Source organism: Oncorhynchus mykiss, chromosome 14 (genome assembly GCF_057628025.1).
Source record: "Oncorhynchus mykiss isolate SJ-2025 chromosome 14, ASM5762802v1, whole genome shotgun sequence".
NCBI classification, from domain to species: Eukaryota; Metazoa; Chordata; class Actinopteri; order Salmoniformes; family Salmonidae; genus Oncorhynchus; species Oncorhynchus mykiss.
The window spans coordinates 25,770,588-25,792,236 of NC_143035.1; the positions used below are offsets into that span (position 1 = coordinate 25,770,588).

The following is a 21,649-nucleotide window of genomic DNA, read 5'->3' on the forward strand; positions in this document are numbered from 1 at the left end:
ACAAACCATTTCTGGATGGACCTCACTGTGGGCACAGGGGCTTTGTCATGCTGAAAAAGGAAAGGGTCTTCCCAAAACTGTGTAAGCACAGAATTGTCAAAAATGTCATTTTATTCTGTTAAGATTTCCCTTTACTGTAGCTAAGGGGCCTAGCCCGAACCATGAAAAACAACCCCAGACAATTATTCCTCCTCCACCAAACATTAGTTGGCACTATGCATTCAGGCAGGCAGCGTTCTCCTGGCATCCGCCAAACCCAGATTTGTCACGCCCTGATCTGTTTCACCTGTCCTTGTGCTTGTCTCCACCCCCCTCCAGGTGTCGCCCATCTTCCCCATTATCCCCTGGGTACTTAAACCTATATTCTCGGTTTGTCTGTTGCCAGTTCGTCTTGTTTGTCAAGTCTACCTGCTTTCCCGAGTCAATCTATTTCTCACCCTCCTGGAATTGACCCTTTCCTGTCCTGACTGAGCCTGCCTGCCTGACCGCTCTGCATGCCCCTGAGCCCGCCTGCCTGACCGCTCTGCCTGCCCCTGAGCCTGCCTGACCGCTCTGCCTGCCCCTGAGCCTGCCTGACCGCTCTGCCTGCCCCTGAGCCTGCCTGACCGCTACGCCTGCCCCTGAGCCCGCCAGCCTGACCGCTCTGCCTGCCCCTGAGCCCGCCTGCCTGACCGCTCTGCCTGCCCCTGAGCCCGCCTGCCTGACCGCTCTGCCTGCCCCTGAGCCCGCCTGCCTAACCGCTCTGCCTGCCCCTGAGCCTGCCTGCCTGGCCGCTCTGCCTGCCCCTGAGCCTGCCTGCCTGACCGCTCTGTCTGCCCCTGAGCCTGCCTGACCGCTCTGCCTGCCCCTGAGCCAGCCTGACCGCTCTGCCTGCCCCTGAGCCTGCCTGACCGCTTTGCCTGCCCCTGAGCCTCCCTGACCATTCTGCCTGCCCCTGAGCCTGCCTGACCGCTTTGCCTGCCCCTGAGCCCGCCTGCCTGACCGCTCTGCCTGCCCTTGAGCCAGCCTGCCGTCCTGTACCTTGCCCCTCTACTCTAGATTATCGAGCCCTGCCTGCCTTGACCTGTTGTTTACCTGCCCCTGTTGCTGTAATAAACAGTGTTACTTCAACACAGTCTGCATTTGGGTCTTACCTGAAACGTAATAAGATTAGTCCGTTGGACTGCCAGATGGTGAAGCGTCATTCATCATTCCAGAGAACGCATTTCCACTGTCCAATGGCGGCGAGCTTTACATCACTTTACAGCTGCTCGGCCTTTGAAAACCAATTCATGAAGCTATCGACAAACTGTTCTAGTGCTGACGTTGCTTCCAGAGGCAGTTTGGAACTTGGTAGTGAGTGTTGCAACTGAGGACAGACTATTTTGAAGCGTTACGCGCTTCAGCACTCAGCGGTCCCATTCTGAGAGCTTGTTTGGCCTACCACTTCACAATTGAGACATTGTTGCTCCTAGACATTTCCACTTCATAATAATTTATTAAGGCAGACATTTTACAAACTGACTTGTTGGAAATGTGGCATCCTATGACGGTGCCATGTAGAAAGTCACTAAGCTCTTCGGTAAGGCCATTCTATTGCCAATGTTTGTCTATGGCGATTGCATAGCTGTGTGCTTGATTTCATGCACCTGTCAACAGCGGGGTGTGGCTGAAATAGCCGAATCCACTAATTTCAAGGGGTGTCCACATACTTTGCAAAGATAGTGTATATGATGGTGTGTATAGACATTATGTACATTATATGAAGAGAATAAGTGTGTACAGCATCAATTATATAGGATGAGCCTTGACTAGAATTCAGTATATACTGTACATATGAAGTGGGTAAAACAGTATAAGTGGGTAAAAAAGCCGGGTAGAATCCTGGGTGATAGCCGGCTAGTAAAAGTGCATGGCAGTTTATTGGGTTGAGGCCAGCTAGTGGTGACTGTTGAACAGTCTGATGGCCTGGAGATAAAAGCTGCTTTTCAGTCTGTACGGTCTCTGCCTTCTAGATTGTAGAAGGGTGAACAGGCCGTGGCTCGGGTGGCTGAGGTCCTTTAGGATAAACTGTGGCACCGGGTGCTGTAGATGTCCTGGAGGGCAGGCAGTGTGTCCCCAGTGATGCGTTGGGCTGACCCTACCACACTCTGGAGAGCCTTGAGGTTGCAGACGGTGAAATTGCTGTACCAGGCGGTGATACAGCCGACAGGATGCTCTTAATGGTTGATTTGTAGAAGTTTGTGAGGGTCTTAGGGGCCAAGCCAAATTTCTTCAGCCTCCTGAGGTTGAAGAGGCGCTGTTGCGCCTTCTTCAACACACTGTCTGTGTGGATGGAGCATTTCAACTGCGGCCCCATTGATGTGGATGGGGACATGCTCTCTCTGCTGTCTCCTGAAGTCCAGTTCCTTAATTTTTTGGACGATAAGGGAGAGATTATTTTCCCGGCATCCCTCTGCAGAGAGATACAGAGCGAAATAAATATATATATATATAGAGAGAGAGAGAGACATACAGAGCGCGAGAGAGAGAGGGGCTGATAGATCTAGAGAGAAAAAGAGAGAGAGAGCAATACAGAGACATGAAGAGAGAAAGAGAGAGAGATGCAGAGAGAGAGAGATAAAGAGAGAGAGAGATACAGAGGGAGAGAGAGATGCAGAGAGAGAGAGAGAGAGATGCAGAGAGAGAGAGATACACAGAGAGAGAGAGATGCAGAGAGAGTGAGAGATACAGAGAGAGTGAGAGATACAGAGAGAGTGAGAGATACAGAGAGAGTGAGAGATACAGAGAGAGAGAGAGATACAGCAAGAGACAGAGATACAGAGAGTTAGAGATACAGAGAGTGAGAGATACAGAGAGTGAGAGATACAGAGAGTGAGTGAGAAACAGAGACATGGTGAGATAAAGACTAGATTCAGAGAGAGAGAGAGAGAGGGAGAGGGAGAGAGAGAGAGAGGGAGAGAGGGAGGGAGAGAGGGAGAGAGGGAGAGGGAGAGAGAGAGAGAGAGAGAGAGAGAGAGAGAGAGAGAGCGAGAAAGGGAACAGAGTGGCAGAATACCTGACCCCTGTGACTGACCCCAAATTAAGAAATTCCTTGACTATGTACACTCTCAGTGAGCATAGCCTGGTTATTAAGAGAGGCCTTAAAAAATGAAGGAGAGCCACACACTCTAGGAGCTCAGATGCAAAAATATGTATGTCCAACGTTTCGACAGGCAAGCTGTCTTTATCAGGGTATAATGACAAACACGCAGGATGACTCATTTATATAGTGTCAAACGACACACACAGGTGTATGTAATCATGGCCGGGTTGGGCCTGATGTCATTGGTTAATTCTCATATATTAAAATAGCATGCAAAAAACATAAATGGATAGCGTACGATCATAGATACAATTTGGCTACATAAGCCTACTGTACAAACATTTACAATAGCAAAATCACAATAATCACAAGAATGGCTTATGTCAAAGTCTACGTTGAGACCGAAGGGAGCAAGGGTCTTTAAATTAAAGATCCAGGCAGCCTCTCATTTCAACAATAAATTGTCGAGTTCATCCCCTCTCCTAGGGAGGGTGAAATGTTCGATGCCAATATAAAGTAGAGATGAAATCGTCTCTACTTTCTTCCAAAAAGTGGGCCGCAACTGGGTAAGTCGAGTTTTTGCTCCTAATGGTGCTACGATGCTCCGAGATACATACTTTTAATTCACGCTTTGTTTCACCCACATCATTTTGTACCACAAAGACAAGTTACAAGATAAATAATTGCCTTTGTGGAACACGTGACAACACCTTTGATTGGGATCTGTTTCCCTTTTTGGGGATGTTGAATGATCCATTTAAATGCCATTGCATTGAGCACAGCCATTATATTTATAGTTTCCATCCAGTAGGGGTGCAAATACACATTGTTCAGGGATATCTTGGGGTGGTAAATCAGAGTTACCATTTGATCGCTGAGGTTTCTGTCCCGCCAGAATACGACCAAGGGAAGGTTCCGAAAACACATTACCGATACTATCATCTGATCTTAGAATGTGCCAATGTTTGTGAATGATTCCCTTAATTTGTTCAGAGTACTTTGAATAGCGGGTAGTTAGAACGCAAGAATGCTTTTTTTTTTGCGAGACTGACCTTGAAAAAGGTAATGTCTCCTGTTGTTTTGAATTTTCTCAATGGCAGTATTAGTCTGACCATTTTTGTACCCCCTCTCCTTGAATTTTCTTTGCATCTCAGCCATATTTCTGTCGAAATCTGATGTTTTTTTACAAATTATTTTGATTTTGGCTGTAGGGCAAACTCTTTTTCAAGGGAAGTGGGTGACACTATCAGTCCTCAACAAACTGTTAGGATCAGAAGGTTTACCTGTAAATGTTTGTATGCTTATGTAGCCAAATTGTATCTACCAGTGGAGCACAGACAACATTGTAAATGTATTTATTTTCCCTTTCTTACTTCAACTACTTGCACATTGTTACAAAACTGTACATAATATAACATTTATTTTATAACTTTTGTGAATGTAATGTTTGCTAATGTTTCCTTTGTTTATTTCTCTTTTGTTTATTGTCTATTCCATTTGCTTTGGCAATGTAAACATATGTTTCCCATGCCAATAAAGCCCCTTAAATTGAAAATGTAATTGAATTGAGAGAGAGAAGAGAGAGAGAGAGGAGTACAAAGTCACTGCACTTATGCATCCATCAAAACATTCAGCTAATTTGTGTGATATCAAATGCGCACACTCGCTCACATGCTTACACAGCATCCTCACATGCCTTTCAAAAGAACTGAAGTATTTTCATGAGAAACATATGGAAACTGTATTTATGCATACTTATGCATACACACATGCAAACAGAAATATGAACCAAACTGTCAGAAATAAATAAATCCCATTTAGATATACTCACTATGTCTCTCTTAGTGCATGGGCTTATGTATGACTGAGTGTGTGTGTGAGTATGAATGTATGTTTGTGCATGCCTGTGTGTGTGTGCGTGTGTGTGCGTGTGTGTGTGGCAGGTACTCAGATGTTCTGTAGTCCGAGGGCATCTTATGCTGTGCTGGGTTACGTCATGCTCCCACTGACTATAATGAATCAATGGTGAATGGATCGAGGTGCCAGAAATTGCTGACATTATGAAGCGTGGTGTGCTCCTGGCCAGTAAATCTCACAGAGCCCAGAAATAAATGATCAACCATTTATGTAGGGGAAAGCAGTCCCCCATCCTCTAGCTAACACGCAAAATTGCATAAATGCGCGCGCGCGCACACACATACATCTCCATGATTACTTGTATGTGGCCATGCCTCTCATCTCCACCTGACTGGTTTGTATGTAACACCGTAAGGTGGTCATTTACCATCCTCTGTTTACAAGCTTTGAGGGAGGCTTTTATCATAATGCACCAATACAACATGGGGTGCTGGGGCGGAAAAAGACACTTACTGGCAGACATTACTATGATGAAAGACTATTTGTACACAGAGATATATGATTATTTCCTGTATGTCCTGCCTGTCCCCAAACTAATAGTGCACAGAGAATCAGTCATCAGCCATTTTTCAGATTTGGACAAAATTATGTAGAGGTTTGACAATATTATGCATACTTTTGTATGATTTTGTGTGGATGTATTTATTATCCCTTGTCAAAAGGTGACTAAACAATGATAAGTGACACATAAATGTGTTATTTGTAGAACTTGTAAATCAGAAGTGTTGAAGACCATAATATTATGCAGACATAGTATACAGTGTTAACTAAACCAGTCAGCCAGACTACTGAAAAGCCTACGCTACCCGCCCAACCCAACGCTCCCCTGCACTCCCCTACACTCAGTGGTGGAAAAAGTGCCCATCGTCATATTTGAGTAAAATTAAAGATACCTTAATAGAAAATGACTCAAGTAAAAGTGAATGAAACCCATTAAAATGCTACTTGCGTAAAAGTCTGACTGTATCCGGTACAGAGGCAACAGAGGGAGAAGGGTAAGCGTGCCTTTCTCATTGTGGACCAACTCTTTATAGAGGGACAGCTATTCCAAGACAATCTATTCCATAACACCATGGCTGTACTAAATTCTAAAGGGACTTCAGGTTATGAAAAAAAGAAAGTATGGGAACTGTAAAAATATCTGAACACTATGAAGTGGATATGAACACACACATACTCAAATACATGCTCGCTTACACATACGGACTTATACATACTTACACACACCTGATCTCGCTCTCTTCTCTCACTCTCTCTTTCTCTCTTTTCTCTTCTCTTCTCTCACTCTCTCTCTCTACTGTCGAGAACTGTTTTATAATTGTATGTTTCTTGTTTGTCTATCCTTTTATGTATTTGTCTACAAGTGTATATACAGTTAAAGTGGGAAGTTTACACAACTTAGCCAAATACATTTAAACTCACCTTTTCACAAATCCTGACATTTAAACTTAATAAAAATTCCCTGTCTTGGGTCAGTTAGGATCACCACTTTATTTTAAGAATGTGAAATGTCAGAATAATAGTGGAAATAATTATTTATTTTAGCTTTTATTTCATTCAACACTTTCCCAGTGGTTCAGAAGTTTACATACACTCAAATAGTATTTGGTAGCATTGCCTTTAAACTGTTTAACTTAGGTCAAACATTTCGGTTAGCCTTCCACAAGCTACCCACAATAAGTTGGGTGAATTGTGGCCCATTCCTTGGCCTCCTTGCTCCCACACACTTTTTCAGTTCTGCCCACAAATTTTCTATAGGATTGAGGTCAGGGCTTTGTGATGGCCACTCCAATACCTTGACTTTGTTGTCCTTAAGCCAGTTTGCCACAACTTTGGAAGTATTCCTGGGGTCATCGTCTATTTGGAAGACCCATTTGCGACCAAGCTTTAACTTCCTGACTGATGTCTTGAGATGTTGCTTCAATATATCCACGGAATATTCCATACTCATGATGCCATCTATTTTATGAAGTGCACCAGTCCTTCCTGCAGCAAAGCACCCACACAACATGATGCTGTCAACCCCGTGCTTCACGGTTGGGATGGTGTTCTTCGGCTTGCAAGCGTCACCCTTTTTCCTCCAAACATAACAATGGTCATTATGGCCAAACAGTTCTATTTTTGTTTCATCAGACCAGAGGCCATATCTCCAAAAAGTATGATCTTTGTCCCCATGTGCAGCTGCAAACCGTAGTTTTGCTTTTTTTATGGGGGTTTTGGAGCAGTGGCTTCTTCCTTGCTGAGTGGCTTTTCAGGGTATGTCGATATAGGACTCGTTTTACTGTGGATACAGATACTTTTGTACCTGTTCCCTCCAGCATCTTCACAAGATCCTTTGCTGTTGTTCTGGGATTGATTTGCACTTTTTGCACCAAAGTACGTTCATCTCCAGGAGACAGAACGCGTCTCCTTCCATGGTGTTTTTACTTCCATCCTATTGTTTGTGCAGATTAACGTGGTACCTTCAGGTGTTTGGAAATTGCTTCCAAGGATGAACCAGACTTGTGGAGGCCTACCATTTTTTTCTGAGGTCTTGGCTGATTTCTTTAGATTTTTCCATGATGTCAAGCAAAGAGGCACTGAATTTGAAGGTAGGCCTTGAAATACATCCACAGTTACACCTCCAATTGACTCAAATTATGTCAATTAGCCTAAAACCATGACATCATTTTCTGGAATTTTCCAAGCTGTTTACAGGCACAGTCAACTTAGTGTATGTAAACTTCTGACCCCCTGGAATTGTGATACAATTAATTATAAGTGGAATAATCTATCAGTAAACAATTGTTGGAAAAATTACTTGTGTCATGCACAAAGTAGATGTCCTAACCGACTTGCGAAAACTATAGTTTGTTAACAAGAAATGTGTGGAGTGGTGGAAAAACAAGTTTTCATGACTCCAACCTATGTGTATGTAAACTTCCAACTTCAACTGTATGTTTACAACAAGCAAGGGGGAGATATCAGAATAGGGGCATTGGGGAATAACATATTGTACGGAATAGATTTATACTGTAGTGAAGCCGTCTCTAGAGTAATGCAAGGTCTCTTTCCTGATCATTTGAAACGTCAATTGCTATGGAAATGCTGGGATGTGTTTTTCAATGATGCTAAAGGTTATTATGATGCAACTATGACGGTAATACGATATGAAATACAATTATTATCATGAATATTAACTCTATACTCACTTCATGTTACACACATAGACACTCAACCATGCAAATTAGCAGAGTTATTATTTATTTGGACAGCACACATTGTAGTCTTACTCTGATACAGACATTGTGCACACTCACTAAATCACATCCAATATCATACACATCAACCTACTCAGATTTACTACACATATGTGTAATATTTTGTTTCAATATTCTATCATCTGTGGCATTGGCTCACAGGCATACAGGCAAGTAAATAAAACACATATTGCTATAACCTATTTATTGAATTCTAAATATCAGACATTTGAAAGCTCTAATTTTGGATAATACCTCTGATGGCAGTAACTTTACAAGCACTAATTTTGGTCAATTAAGACTGAGAACAGTATCTCATTATGGTAAGGGGTGAAATAAGTATAGGCAGTTATAATTGTAAGTGTTTAGCAGATTATAATAAAAGAAGATCAGTCTTTACGTGGCAAAAAGAAAAGGAATTTAACATATACTATTTACAGGAAACTCACTCTACATCCTGAGATGAAGTTGCTTGGAAAAAGGAATGAGGTGTTGAGAATAATTTTCTGTCACGGACAAAAGGAACTCAAAAAGTGTGATGATATTAATTAACAAAAATGTTTATCTGAAAGTCCAAATAGTCAGGAATGATTCGCAAGGAAGGTGGATTTTTTTTATATGAAAGTGGACGAAAAAGAGATTCGGATCATTAATCTATATCACATATGTCAGAGTCAAGGCCCGCGGGCCACATCCGGCCCGCAAGAAGGTTTTTTACGGCCCCTGGGATGATCTTGATTTATTATTAGAACCGGCCCGCAGCAAGCCGGCAGCCCGCAGATCTTTTACACGCACCAATACTACATTTCCCACAATGCAAAGGTGACGCACCGAGCAGTAGGCTGCTTCATTTCAATATTTATTGGCACAGCAGTCGTCAGCATCACAGTAAAATTAACTTTCAGATACCCATCAAAAATGGCAAAACGGAAGGTGGATACTGAGAACCGGGGGTTTCAAACAAGGTGGGAGTCGGAGTATATGTTCACGAAGGTAGCTGGAAAACCTGTGTGTCTTCTGTGTGGAGAAAGTGTGGCGGTACTGAAAGAGTATAATCTGAGACGACATTATGAAACGAAACACGCGGACAAAAACAAGAATATGGACATGGAACAAAGGCTACAAAAGGCAGAGGAATTAAAACGAGGCCTCAAATCTCGACAGGCTCTGTTCAAAAAAGCCAAATCACAAGGCCAGGCTGCTGTCAAGGCCAGTTTTATTTTGGCAGAAGAGATCGCTAAATCAGCCCGGCCATTTACGGAGGGGGATTTCATCAAAAACTGCATGATTAAAGTTTGTGACGAAGTTTGCCCAGAAAAAAGGCAACTCTTTTTAAATGTGAGTCTGAGCAGAAACACCATTGCCGAGAGAGTAGACCAGTTGTCCATCAATCTAAAAGAGCAGCTTGTGAAAAAGGGAAAAGATTTTATTGCATATTCCTTGGCTGTGGATGAGAGCACCGACATTTCTGACATTGCCCAGTTGTCAATTTTCATCCGCGGAGTGGACTCCAACCTAAGCGTGACAGAGGAGTTTTTGGCTTTACGTCCTATGCATGGCACAACTACGGGGCATGATTTGTATGAAGAGGTGTCAAGATGTGTAAATGAGATGGAGCTGCCTTGGGAAAAACTTGTGGGTTTGACAACCGACGGAGCACCTGCGATGTGTGGACACAGGAGCGGACTGGTGGCGAAGATACGGGAAAAGATGCAAGAGGAAAACGCGACAGGTGAGCTGACAGCTTATCATTGTATCATACACCAGGAAGCGTTGTGCGGTAAAGCCTTGAAAATGGAGCATGTAATGAGCATCATCACGCGCACAGTTAACTTTATCAGAGCCAAAGGTTTGAATCACCGCCAGTTCAAGGCATTTCTGACGGAGTTAGAAACGGAGCATGGTGATTTGCCTTATCACACAGAGGTGCGATGGCTAAGCCAGGGAAAGGTGCTTCAAAGATGTTTCGAGCTTCGTGAGGAGATTTGTCTGTTCTTGGACAGCAAAGGGAAAGACACAACACAACTCCGAGACGAAATGTTTCTGTGTGAAATGGCTTTTCTGTGTGACATTACGAGTCATCTGAATGCAATAAACTTGCAGCTGCAGGGTCGGGATCGTATCATCTCTGATATGTACAGTACAGTGAAGGCATTTAAAACCAAACTGACTCTGTGGGAGACGCAGATGCGGAAAGAAAATTTGAGCCACTTTCCCAGCTGCCAGACCATGAAAGAGAAGCTCTCTACCAGTGCGTTCCCGAGCACACAGTTGGCTGATAAAATAGGTATGCTTGCCGCTGACTTTCGACGCCGATTTGCTGACTTTGAAGCACAAAAAAGCAGGTTGGAACTGCTCGGTAACCCATTTGCTGTTGACGTGGAAAGCTCACCACCAAACCTCCAAATGGAGTTGATTGACCTCCAATGCAATGATGCACTGAGGGCAAAATATGCGGCAGTGGGTGCTGCGGAGTTCGCCCGTTTCCTCCCCGGCACAATGCCCCAGCTGCGCATCCAGGCTGCTCAAACGTTGTCTATGTTTGGCAGCACATACCTGTGTGAACAACTGTTTTCTTTGATGAACCTGAACAAAACATCACACAGAAGTCGACTTACTGCTGAACACCTCCACTCAATTCTGAGGATTTCTTCAGCTCAGAGCCTTACCCCGAACATTGATGAACTTGTGGAAAAGATGGGACACCACCAAGTATCACCCTCAACCTCAAACAAGTGAACATTACTGTGCAATCACATATTTAGAGTTTTTACTCAGTTCAAGTTTAAAAGTTAAAATTTAATATTTGTTTTCACTGCATGTTACTTCTCCTTAAACAAAGTGTTGTTTTTGATTAATAGATTTTTGCACTTTATTTTTTTGTATTTCAATCCAATTATATTTTAAAAATATTTCAGTTGAGTGGATGATAGAAAATTGCTATTATTGTTTTTTCTTTGAAGTAAATTTAGCCCACTTTTGCTAAAATAGAAAATATAGTCTACTGATGGTGCCTTGAATACCGGTTTCTTTCATTTAATGTTCATGTTATGGGGATATTTATATAAAGGAAATTTGTCTTTTGTGTCTGTTGAAAATTAAAGATTACTGACAGAGCCATAAGAAAATATTGCTTTATTTATCTGATCATATTGTAATATATTTGTTAGGTTTTCAGTAGGTTCAATTAGGTTCACTAGACTATATGCGTCATTTAAAATTTTTTCAATGAACATTCGAACAGTCCGGCCCTCGTCTTGTAGCTGATTTTTTTATTTGGCCCTCCGTCCATTTGACTTTGACACCCCTGAATATGGTCCAAATCAGGATGATCCATACGTCTTCAAAAACATTTATGCCAATGTACAGTGCCTTGCGAAAGTATTCGGCCCCTGAACTTTGCGACCTTTTGCCACATTTCAAGCTTAAAACATAAAGATATAAAACTGTATTTTTTTGTGAAGAATCAACAACAAGTGGGACACAATCATGAAGTGGAACGACATTTATTGGATATTTCAAACTTTTTTAACAAATCAAAAACTGAAAAATTGGGCGTGCAAAATTATTCAGCCCCCTTAAGTTAATACTTTGTAGCGCCACCTTTTGCTGCGATTACAGCTGTAAGTCGCTTGGGGTATGTCTCTATCAGTTTTGCACATCGAGAGACTGACATTTTTTCCCATTCCTCCTTGCAAAACAGCTCGAGCTCAGTGAGGTTGGATGGAGAGCATTTGTGAACAGCAGTTTTCAGTTCTTTCCACGGATTCTCGATTGGATTCAGGTCTGGACTTTGACTTGGCCATTCTAACACCTGGATATGTTTCTTTTTGAACCATTCCATTGTAGATTTTGCTTTATGTTTTGGATCATTGTCTTGTTGGAAGACAAATCTCCGTCCCAGTCTCAGGTCTTTTGCAGACTCCATCAGGTTTTCTTCCAGAATGGTCCTGTATTTGGCTCCATCCATCTTCCCATCAATTTTAACCAGTTGCATCTCTAGGGGCGCTATTTCATTTTTGGATAAAAAACGTTCCCGTTTTAAGCGCGATATTTTGTCACGAAAATATGCTCGACTATGCATATTCTTGACAGTTTTGGAAAGAAAACACTCTGAAGTTTCAGAATCTGCAAAGATTTTGTCTGTAAGTGCCCCAGAACTCATTCTACAGGCGAAACCAAGATGATACGTTAAACAGGAAATGAGCAGAATTTCTGAAGCTCTGTTTTCTAATGTCTCCTTATATGGCTGTGAATGCGACAGGAATAAGCTTAGACCTTCTGCCGTTTCCCCAAGATGTCGGCAGCATTGTGACGTATTTGTAGGCATATCATTGGAAGATTGACCATAAGAGACTACATTTTCCAAGTGTCCGCCTGGTGTCCTGCGTCGAAACTGGTGCGCAAAGCCATGTGCAAGTATTTTTCCATTTGATTGAGAGGGTAAACCATGCTTCCACGAACGATATATCATCGAAGAGATATGTGAAAAACACCTTGAGGATTGATTCTAAACAATGTTTGCCATGTTTTCAGTCGATATTATGGAGTTAATTTGGAAAAAAGTTTGCGTTTTGAGGACTGAATTTTCGTTTTTTTTTTGGTAGCCAAATGTGATGTACAAAACGGAGCTATTTCTAATACACAAAGAATCTTTTTGGAAAAACTGAGCATCTGCTATTTAACTGACAGTCTCCTCATTGAAAACATCTGAAGTTCTTCAAAGGTAAATGATTTTATTTGAAGGCTTTTATGTTTTTGTTGAAATGTTGCGTGCTGGATGCTAACGCTAATGCTAACACTAAATGCGACGCTAGCTAGCTACTTTTACACAAATAATTGTTTGCCTATGGTTGAGAAGCATATTTTGAAAATCTGAGATGACAGTGTTGTTTAAAAAAGGCTAAGCTTGAGAGATGGCATATTTATTTCATTTCATTTGCGATTTTCATGAATAGTTAACGTTGTGTTATGCTAATGAGCTTGCTGATAGATTTACACAATCCTGGATACAGGGGTTTTTTCATAGCTAAACGTGACGCAGAAAACGGAGCGATTTGTCCTAAACAAATAATCTTTAAGGAAAAACTGAACATTTGCTATCTGAGAGTCTCCTCATTGAAAACATCTGAAGTTCTTCAAAGGTAAATGATTTTATTTGAATGCTTTTCTGTTTTTTTGTGTAAATGTTGCCAGCTGAATGCTAATGCTAAATGCTACGCTAAATGCTACGTTAGCCATCAATACTGTTACACAAATGCTTGTTTTGCAATGGTTGAGAAGCATATTTTGAAAATCTGAGATGACAGTGTTGTTAACAAAAGGCTAAGCTTGAGAGCTAGCATATTTATTTAATTTAATTTGCGATTTTCATGAATAGTTAACGTTGCGTTATGGTAATGAGCTTGAGTCTGTATTCACGATCCCGGATCCGGGATGGGGAGATCAGAAAGGTTAACCATCTTCCCTGTCCCTGCTGAAGAAAAGCAGGCCCAAACCATGATCCTTCCACCACCATGTTTGACAGTGGGGATGGTGTGTTCAGAGTGATGAGCTGTGTTGCTTTTACGCCAAACATAACGTTTTGCATTGTTGCCAAAAAGTTCAATTTTGGTTTCATCTGACCAGAGCACCTTCTTCCACATGTTTGGTGTGTCTCCCAGGTGGCTTGTGGCAAACTTTAAACGACACTTTTTATGGATGTCTTTAAGAAATGGCATTCTTCTTGACACTCTTCCATAAAGGCCAGATTTGTGCAATATACAACTGATTGTTGTCCTATGGACAGAGTCTCCCACCTCAGCTGTAGATCTCTGCAGTTCATCCAGAGTGATCATGGGCCTCTTGGCTGCATCTCTGATCAGTCTTCTCCTTGTATGAGCTGAAAGTTTAGAGGGACGGCCAGGTCTTGGTAGATTTGCAGTGGTCTGATACTCCTTCCATTTCAATATTATCGCTTGCACAGTGCTCCTTGGGATGTTTAAAGCTTGGGAAATCTTTTTGTATCCAAATCCGTCTTTAAACTTCTTCACAACAGTATCTCGGACCTGCCTGGTGTGTTCCTTGTTCTTCATGATGCTCTCTGCGCTTTTAACGGACCTCTGAGACTATCACAGTGCAGGTGCATTTATACGGAGACTTGATTACACACAGGTGGATTGTATTTATCATGATTAGTCATTTAGGTCAACATTGGATCGTTCAGATATCCTCACTGAACTTCTGGAGAGAGTTTGCTGCACTGAAAGTAAAGGGGCTGAATAATTTTGCACGCCCAATTTTTCAGTTTTTGATTTGTTAAAAAAGTTTGAAATATCCAATAAATGTCGTTCCACTTCATGATTGTGTCCCACTTGTTGTTGATTCTTCACAAAAAAATACAGTTTTATATCTTTATGTTTGAAGCCTGAAATGTGGCAAAAGGTCGCAAAGTTCAAGTGGGCCGAATACTTTCGCAAGGCACTGTATATATATATACTTGCCTAGTTAAATAAAGGTAATATATATATATATGTAGATATATATATATATATATATATATATATATATATATATATTAACTTTATTTAGCTAGGCAAGTCAAGAACAAAATCGTATTTACAATGATGACCTACCAAACCTGAATGATGCTGGGCCAATTGTGTGCCCAGCATTGGGACTCCCAATCTCGTGATACAGCGGCAGCCAATCCAATAGTTTCTGAAAAGATGTCACTTCCTGAGATCTGTATTCAAATAGTTTTAAAAAGTAGTATTGTTTTGGGAACTTTATTCAAATAGTTTTAAAAAGCAGACATTTTGGGGATCTGTATTCAAATTGTTGTAGTCACTTCCAAAGTAACTATTTGTTCCCGTGGGAAAGTAGGTACTTTAACTGGGCGTCCATCTTGGAGTGGGCTGGAGCTCTGGCCCTGTGCATCGGCCCTGTGGAGAAATAGACATCCTTCCGACAGAAAGGTTAATCATTTCGCACCTGGATCCACAGAGCCCTGTCTCCTAGCTGTAGGTCTTATTTAATCAAACGGAAGAGGCGATACCTTGCACTGCGCAGAGGAACAGAGCCGGCAAGCCCAGCCGCAGCCCCAAACAGAGCGATAGGCGTGGGGGAGGGGAGGGTGGGGGGCAGAAGAGTCTGGTAGACAGAGAGACAGTGAAAGCGATAGGGCGTGGGGGATGGTAGGGTGGGGGGCAGAAGAGTCTGGTAGACAGAGACACAGTGAAAGTAAGATAGGGCGTGGGGGAGGGGAGGGTGGGGGGCAGAAGAGTCTGGTAGACAGAGACACAGTGAAAGCGATAGGGCGTGGGGGTGGGGAGGGTGGGGGGCAGAAGAGTCTGGTAGACAGAGAGACAGTGAAAGAGATAGGGCGTGGGGGATGGAAGGGTGGGGGGCAGAAGAGTCTGGTAGACAGAGACACAGTGAAAGCGATAGGGTGTGGGGGAGGGGAGGGTGGGGGGCAGAAGAGTCTGGTAGACAGAGAGACAGTGAAAGCGATAGGGTGTGGGGGAGGGGAGGGTGGGGGGCAGAAGAGTCTGGTAGACAGAGACACAGTGAAAGTAAGATAGAGGTGGACATGAAAAGAGAAATTCAGTCATGATTTTGAAGCGTAATAAGGCTCTTTTTTTCCCGCAAACCTTTTCAAAAGTTCTTGAAATATAAAAAACATGAATTATATGCATTTTACCTGTGGTAATTGGAGAGATATGTTAGGTGGAAGTTATATTTGATGTAAAAAATGTGACAATTTAGGAATTAGCTGGATATTAGATTTGTATCAAACATTGCAAACAGCAAGCTGGATGCTTGGCAAAAACAACTTTGAACCTCTTTGTCCATCTGAGGGCAAGTGTTCTTGTTTCAAACACACCCTATAACATCTTTAAAGGGATAGTTTACTCAGAATACAAACTAACATGATTTTCCACCTACCTTGGCTGTAGTTAATTCAAGGCAGTTTTGGGATATTTAGTTTCCTTTCTACAGTTAATAGACATATGTTGTTACTGTTAGCATTCTCAGTAACACAACATTAAAATGTTTTTGTTCCTGTGTAATAAAACTGTAGTTACGTTTGGAGCAACATTTTAGTCGCATGTTGTTATATAATACATTGGTAATTTCATTTTAATTGCATAGCAATGAGCTTAGAGTTTTTGTAGCTACTGTACACAAGAGTGACTGTTTCTTATTCTACTGGAATAACTCCATTATTATGCAACTATAAATCAACGTCCTATGTAACAACAATGTTGCTATTGTAATAATCACTAAGTTGCTACACATGTATAAGAACTGGATGTTACTGCATTACCTTTTGTCACTCATTATCAAAATCATTTGTTAGTCATTTTGAAGCTGCAAAAGGGGTTTATTCTAATATCTCTGGTGTATTGAATTATATCTACAGGCTATATTAAGATTCATATCTGAGAGCCCACCAAACCATGTGCTAACGGGCATGCATTTAGACTAACTTAACTAACTGTTGTAGTTTTTGGTTCTTCATAAAATATTTGGCAGCCATGACATAAAGATATATTTTTTCAAATAACTTGCATATTCAAAATAGAGGCATTGAAAATACTTTAAACTAGTATTTCTTTTTATGAGACCTGTATTTGAATATCAAAGTTGCCTTTTAGTTGAAACGCTATTATATACTATATTTGTCTACCTTGAGTATTTTAAAAGTTGATATCTTCAAATAAACTACAAAATACAACTATGTTCTGCCCAGGTCTGGAGCCATTTCATATTTCTGACTTTCAACCCACATTTCACTCACAGAAGGAAGACCAAGATGGATGCCCAGTTAAAGCAGACTGGAGGGGCAGAGCCAGTTCATATTTCTGACTTTCAACTCACATTTCACTCACACTTGTAGACTACAAAGGACTGTCTGAGAGCTTACCTTTCTACCACATCAGAGACAGAATTTAAAGTGGTGTCACAGAGGTGGTTTGGAACTGTGCTCGTGTGATGAGTAACCTTGTCTGAGACCTGAAAAATGTTGTTCCCTCCCCAAGTTAATGCCCATAGGCTTTAGCTAAGTGGGCTAATGTGAAGTCATGGGACTCAGGTTCGAACCCCAGTCAATCCAAATGGCATTGTCCGATAGATTATGAACGCAGCCAGAAAGAGGAGACAGAGCCATCGTCACACCTCTTATCTCTTACCACAGGGCTATTCAAAATAATTACTCACATATGTTATTCAGCGGAGAGTGACATCTGAACATAAAATTAGATTTCTGACTGGACTTCCTATCACCTTTTAACTAGGCTATTAATATGCAGTTTGTCTGCAAAGGCCATAGCAAAAAGGTGTATATTAGATAATTTAATGAATTGCCTCCAATAATCACACCCTTGCACTTTTTTCATAAGACTTATAATTGCCTATTAAAAAATGTAAAGACTGAGTCCGAGCATTGTTTGTGCCACTTCGAGAGGATGTCAGTTGAACGACCTGTACTTACAAGGTTTTCAAAGGCTAGAATTGAAGGCCTATTGTCTAACGATCATGTTTCGATTTGGGCTGTGAAAAAATCAGTGACCTGCAGACATATCAAGGTTTCACTTATGATAAGTGTTGTTGTGAAAGGCGGTCTGGTCCCTGAACCTGCAAATGGATCCAATAGAACATTGTTGGCTGTACTATATTGAAAAATACTTTTAGTGTACATTGTGGTCATTTGACCCATTATAGTGGAAGGCCATACTCAAGCTGCTCGGCGAGTATTTGTGTAAGTGCACTGCACATTGATGCTGTTGTAGGTGGAATAGGTATTGTCCACTGACATATTTAGAGAGCCTGTTGGATTGTGGGAGAAGGCTCTGGGGTATAGGGGTGTAGCGAAGTGGGGGGGCTCAGGTGTGGGCTGTCATCGCCTTGATGCATGATGCATGATGGGTAGAGGCAGCTCAGGTGGGAGCTAATTGAGTGTCAAATGAGTGGGAGAGAGCCTTGGGAAGTGGGAGATAACGCCGCAGTGTCACAGCTGCACCCTCCCAACATCCCCAGCAACTGACAACAATGAGTCACCCTCTGTCTGCTAATGTCACCAATAACAGACAATAACAGTCAATAACTGCCAATAACAGCCAAGAACAGTCAATAACCCCCAATAACATTCAATAACAGTCAATAACAGCCAATAACAGTCAATAAGAGCCAATAACAGCCAATAACAGCCAATAACAGTCAATAAGCGCCAATAACAGCCAATAACAGCCAATAACAGTCAATAACAGTCAATAAGAGCCAATAACAGTCAATAACCCCCAATGACAGCCAAGAACAGTCAATAACCGCCAATAACATTCAATAACAGTCAATAACAGCCAATAACAGTCAATAACCCCCAATAACATTCAATAACAGTCAATAACAGCCAATAACCCCCAATGACAGCCAAGAACAGTCAATAACCCCCAATGACAGCCAAGAACAGTCAATAACCCCCAATGACAGCCAAGAACAGTCAATAACCCCCAATAACATTCAATAACAGTCAATAACAGCCAATAACAGTCAATAACAGCCAATAACCCCCAATGACAGCCAAGAACAGTCAATAACTCCCAATGGCAGCCAAGAACAGTCAATAACCCCCAATGACATTCAATAACAGTCAATAACAGCCAATAACAGTCAATAACAGCCAATAACAGTCAATAAGAGCCAATAACAGCCAATAACAGTCAATAACCCCCAATGACAGTCAATAACAGCCAATAACAGTCAATAACAGCCAATAACAGTCAATAAGAGCCAATAACAGCCAATAACAGTCAATAACCCCCAATGACAGTCAATAACAGTCAATAACAGCCAAGAACAGTCAATACCCCCAATGACAGTCAATAACAGTCAATAACAGCCAATAACAGCCAAGAACAGTCAATAACCCCCAATGACAGTCAATAACAGTCAATAACAGCCAATAACAGTCAATAACAGCCAATAACAATCAATAACAGCCACTAACAGTCAATAACAGCCAAGAACAGCCAATAACAGTCAATACCAGCCAATAACAGTCAATAACAGCCAAGAACAGTCAATAACAGCCAAGAACAGCCAATAACAGTCAATACCAGCCAATAACAGTCAATAACAGCCAATAACAGTCAATAACAGCCACTAACAGTCAATAACAGTCAATAACAGTCAATAACAGCCAATAACAGTCAATAACCCCCAATGACAGTCAATAACAGTCAATAACCCCCAATGACAGTCAATAACAGTCAATAACAGTCAATGACAGCCAATAACAGCCAATAACAGTCAATAACAGTCAATAACAGTCAATAACAGCCAATGACAGCCAATAACAGCCAATAACAGTCAATAACAGCCAATAACAGTCAATAACAGCCAATGACAGCCAATGACAGCCAATAACAGTCAATAACAGTCAATAACAGTCAATGACAGCCAATAACAGCCAATAACAGCCAATAACAGCCAATAACATTCAATAACAGCCAATAACAGCCAATGACAGCCAATGACAGCCAATAACAGTCAATAACAGTCAATAACAGTCAATGACAGCCAATAACAGCCAATAACAGCCAATAACAGCCAATAACATTCAATAACAGCCAATAACAGTCAATAACAGTCAATAACAGCCAATAACAGTCAATAACAGCCAATGACAGCCAATGACAGCCAATAACAGTCAATAACAGTCAATAACAGTCAATGACAGCCAATAACAGCCAATAACAGCCAATAACAGCCAATAACATTCAATAACAGCCAATAACAGTCAATAACAGTCAATGACCGCCAATAACAGTCAATAATAGTCAATGACAGTCAATAACAGCCAATAACAGCCAATAACAGTCAATAACAGCCAATAACAGTCAATAACAGCCAATAACATTCAATAATAGTCAATGACAGTCAATAACAGCCAATAACAGCCAATAACAGCCAATAACAGTCAATAACAGCCAATAACAGTCAATAACAGCCAATAACATTCAATAACAGCCAATAACAGCCAATAACAGTCAATGACAGCCAATAACAGTCAATAACAGTCAATGACAGCCAATAACAGTCAATGACAGCCAATAACAGCCAATAACAGTCAATGACAGCCAATAACAGCCAATAACAGTCAATGACAGCCAATAACAGTCAATAACAGTCAATGACAGCCAATAACAGTCAATAACAGTCAATAACAGCCAATAACAGCCAATAACAGTCAATGACAGCCAATAACAGCCAATAACAGTCAATGACAGCCAATAACAGTCAATAACAGTCAAAGACAGCCAATAACAGCCAATAACAGTCAATAACAGTCAATAACAGCCAATAACAGTCAATAACAGCCAATGACAGCCAATAACAGCCAATAACAGCCAATAACAGTCAATAACAGCCAATAACAGTGGATGAAAATACTTGACAGCTATGTGGATATGTCTTTTCATTCACTAATCAGCAACTAGTATGATACAGTGGCTGCTTTGAATGTTGTTGCATTCCAAAAACAATAACTGTCACACGTGCTATTGTAATCACTTCAATGACAGCCAAGATGAGGATTCATGTAAAACAGTTGATGGTCTCACAAGGCCTCAGTACGCTGTCCTGTGTGTGTGTGTGTGTGTGTGTGTGTTTGTGTGTGTGTGTGTGTGTGTGTGTGTGTGTGTGTGTGTGTGTGTGTGTGTGTGCGCGTGCGCGTGCGCGTGCACGTGTGTGTTCATGTGTGTCTGTCTATCTGTGTGTGTATGTGTGTGTCTTTCCAGCGCTCTTGCTTTATCTGGTCCGTTTCTCCTTCAGTACAGTAGTGTTTCCTCTGGAGCATGATGAAGGCATGGAGGTAAAGTGCTGTGTAACTCTCTCTCCCTCTGTCTTTCTCTCCCACTTGCCCTGGGGACTGGGTCACCAGTATGTACAGGCCATCTGCAGTCAGTAAACTGTCTGGCTCCTGCATCCTTACAAGTGATGCAGACAGGAAAGCCCTTGAAAACCGTGCGCCATGTTGGTTTAGGACAGACACATGGTACAGGATCATCCCCCAAGCCGATAGAGACTTAACACACAAACGCCTCAATGATAATGCTCCTTAAATGGCTCTATCGATTTTAATGTAGCCCGGTGCAAATGTATTTTATGAAAGTCAATATGTTGAGCAGGTCCCTTCTCTAATGTAAATAGCCGGTTAGAAGTCTATTAGCATGGTTATCGATGGGGCCTTCGTAATTATGTGGAGCGATGCACTGCTTGCTCTTTATCAAAATGTGTCTCCAGGTGACATTTTCTTTAAGGCTGAAATAAAAATAGATATATGCGTGGGGGAAAGTATACTAATTGTGAATCGAAGGTGTGGGCCTTGTGTGTGTATGTGTGTGCTTGTGTTGGGTTGTGTCTGATTGATATGCCTGGTTTTGAGTGT

The 21,649-nt window shown here is 41.6% G+C and overlaps 1 long non-coding RNA gene across 1 annotated transcript in view; it reads left to right on the top strand.

The window, feature by feature from the left end:
- Window positions 1-12,819: 12,819 nt before the first annotated feature.
- LOC149978334 (uncharacterized) overlaps window positions 12,820-21,649 on the top strand; it is a 1,052,250-nt gene continuing 1,043,420 nt past the window's right edge. Inside the window, exons 1-2 of the long non-coding RNA XR_016486350.1 lie at window positions 12,820-12,946; window positions 13,303-13,364. This is a non-coding gene — a long non-coding RNA (uncharacterized LOC149978334). The remainder of the gene's footprint in view (window positions 12,947-13,302; window positions 13,365-21,649) is intronic.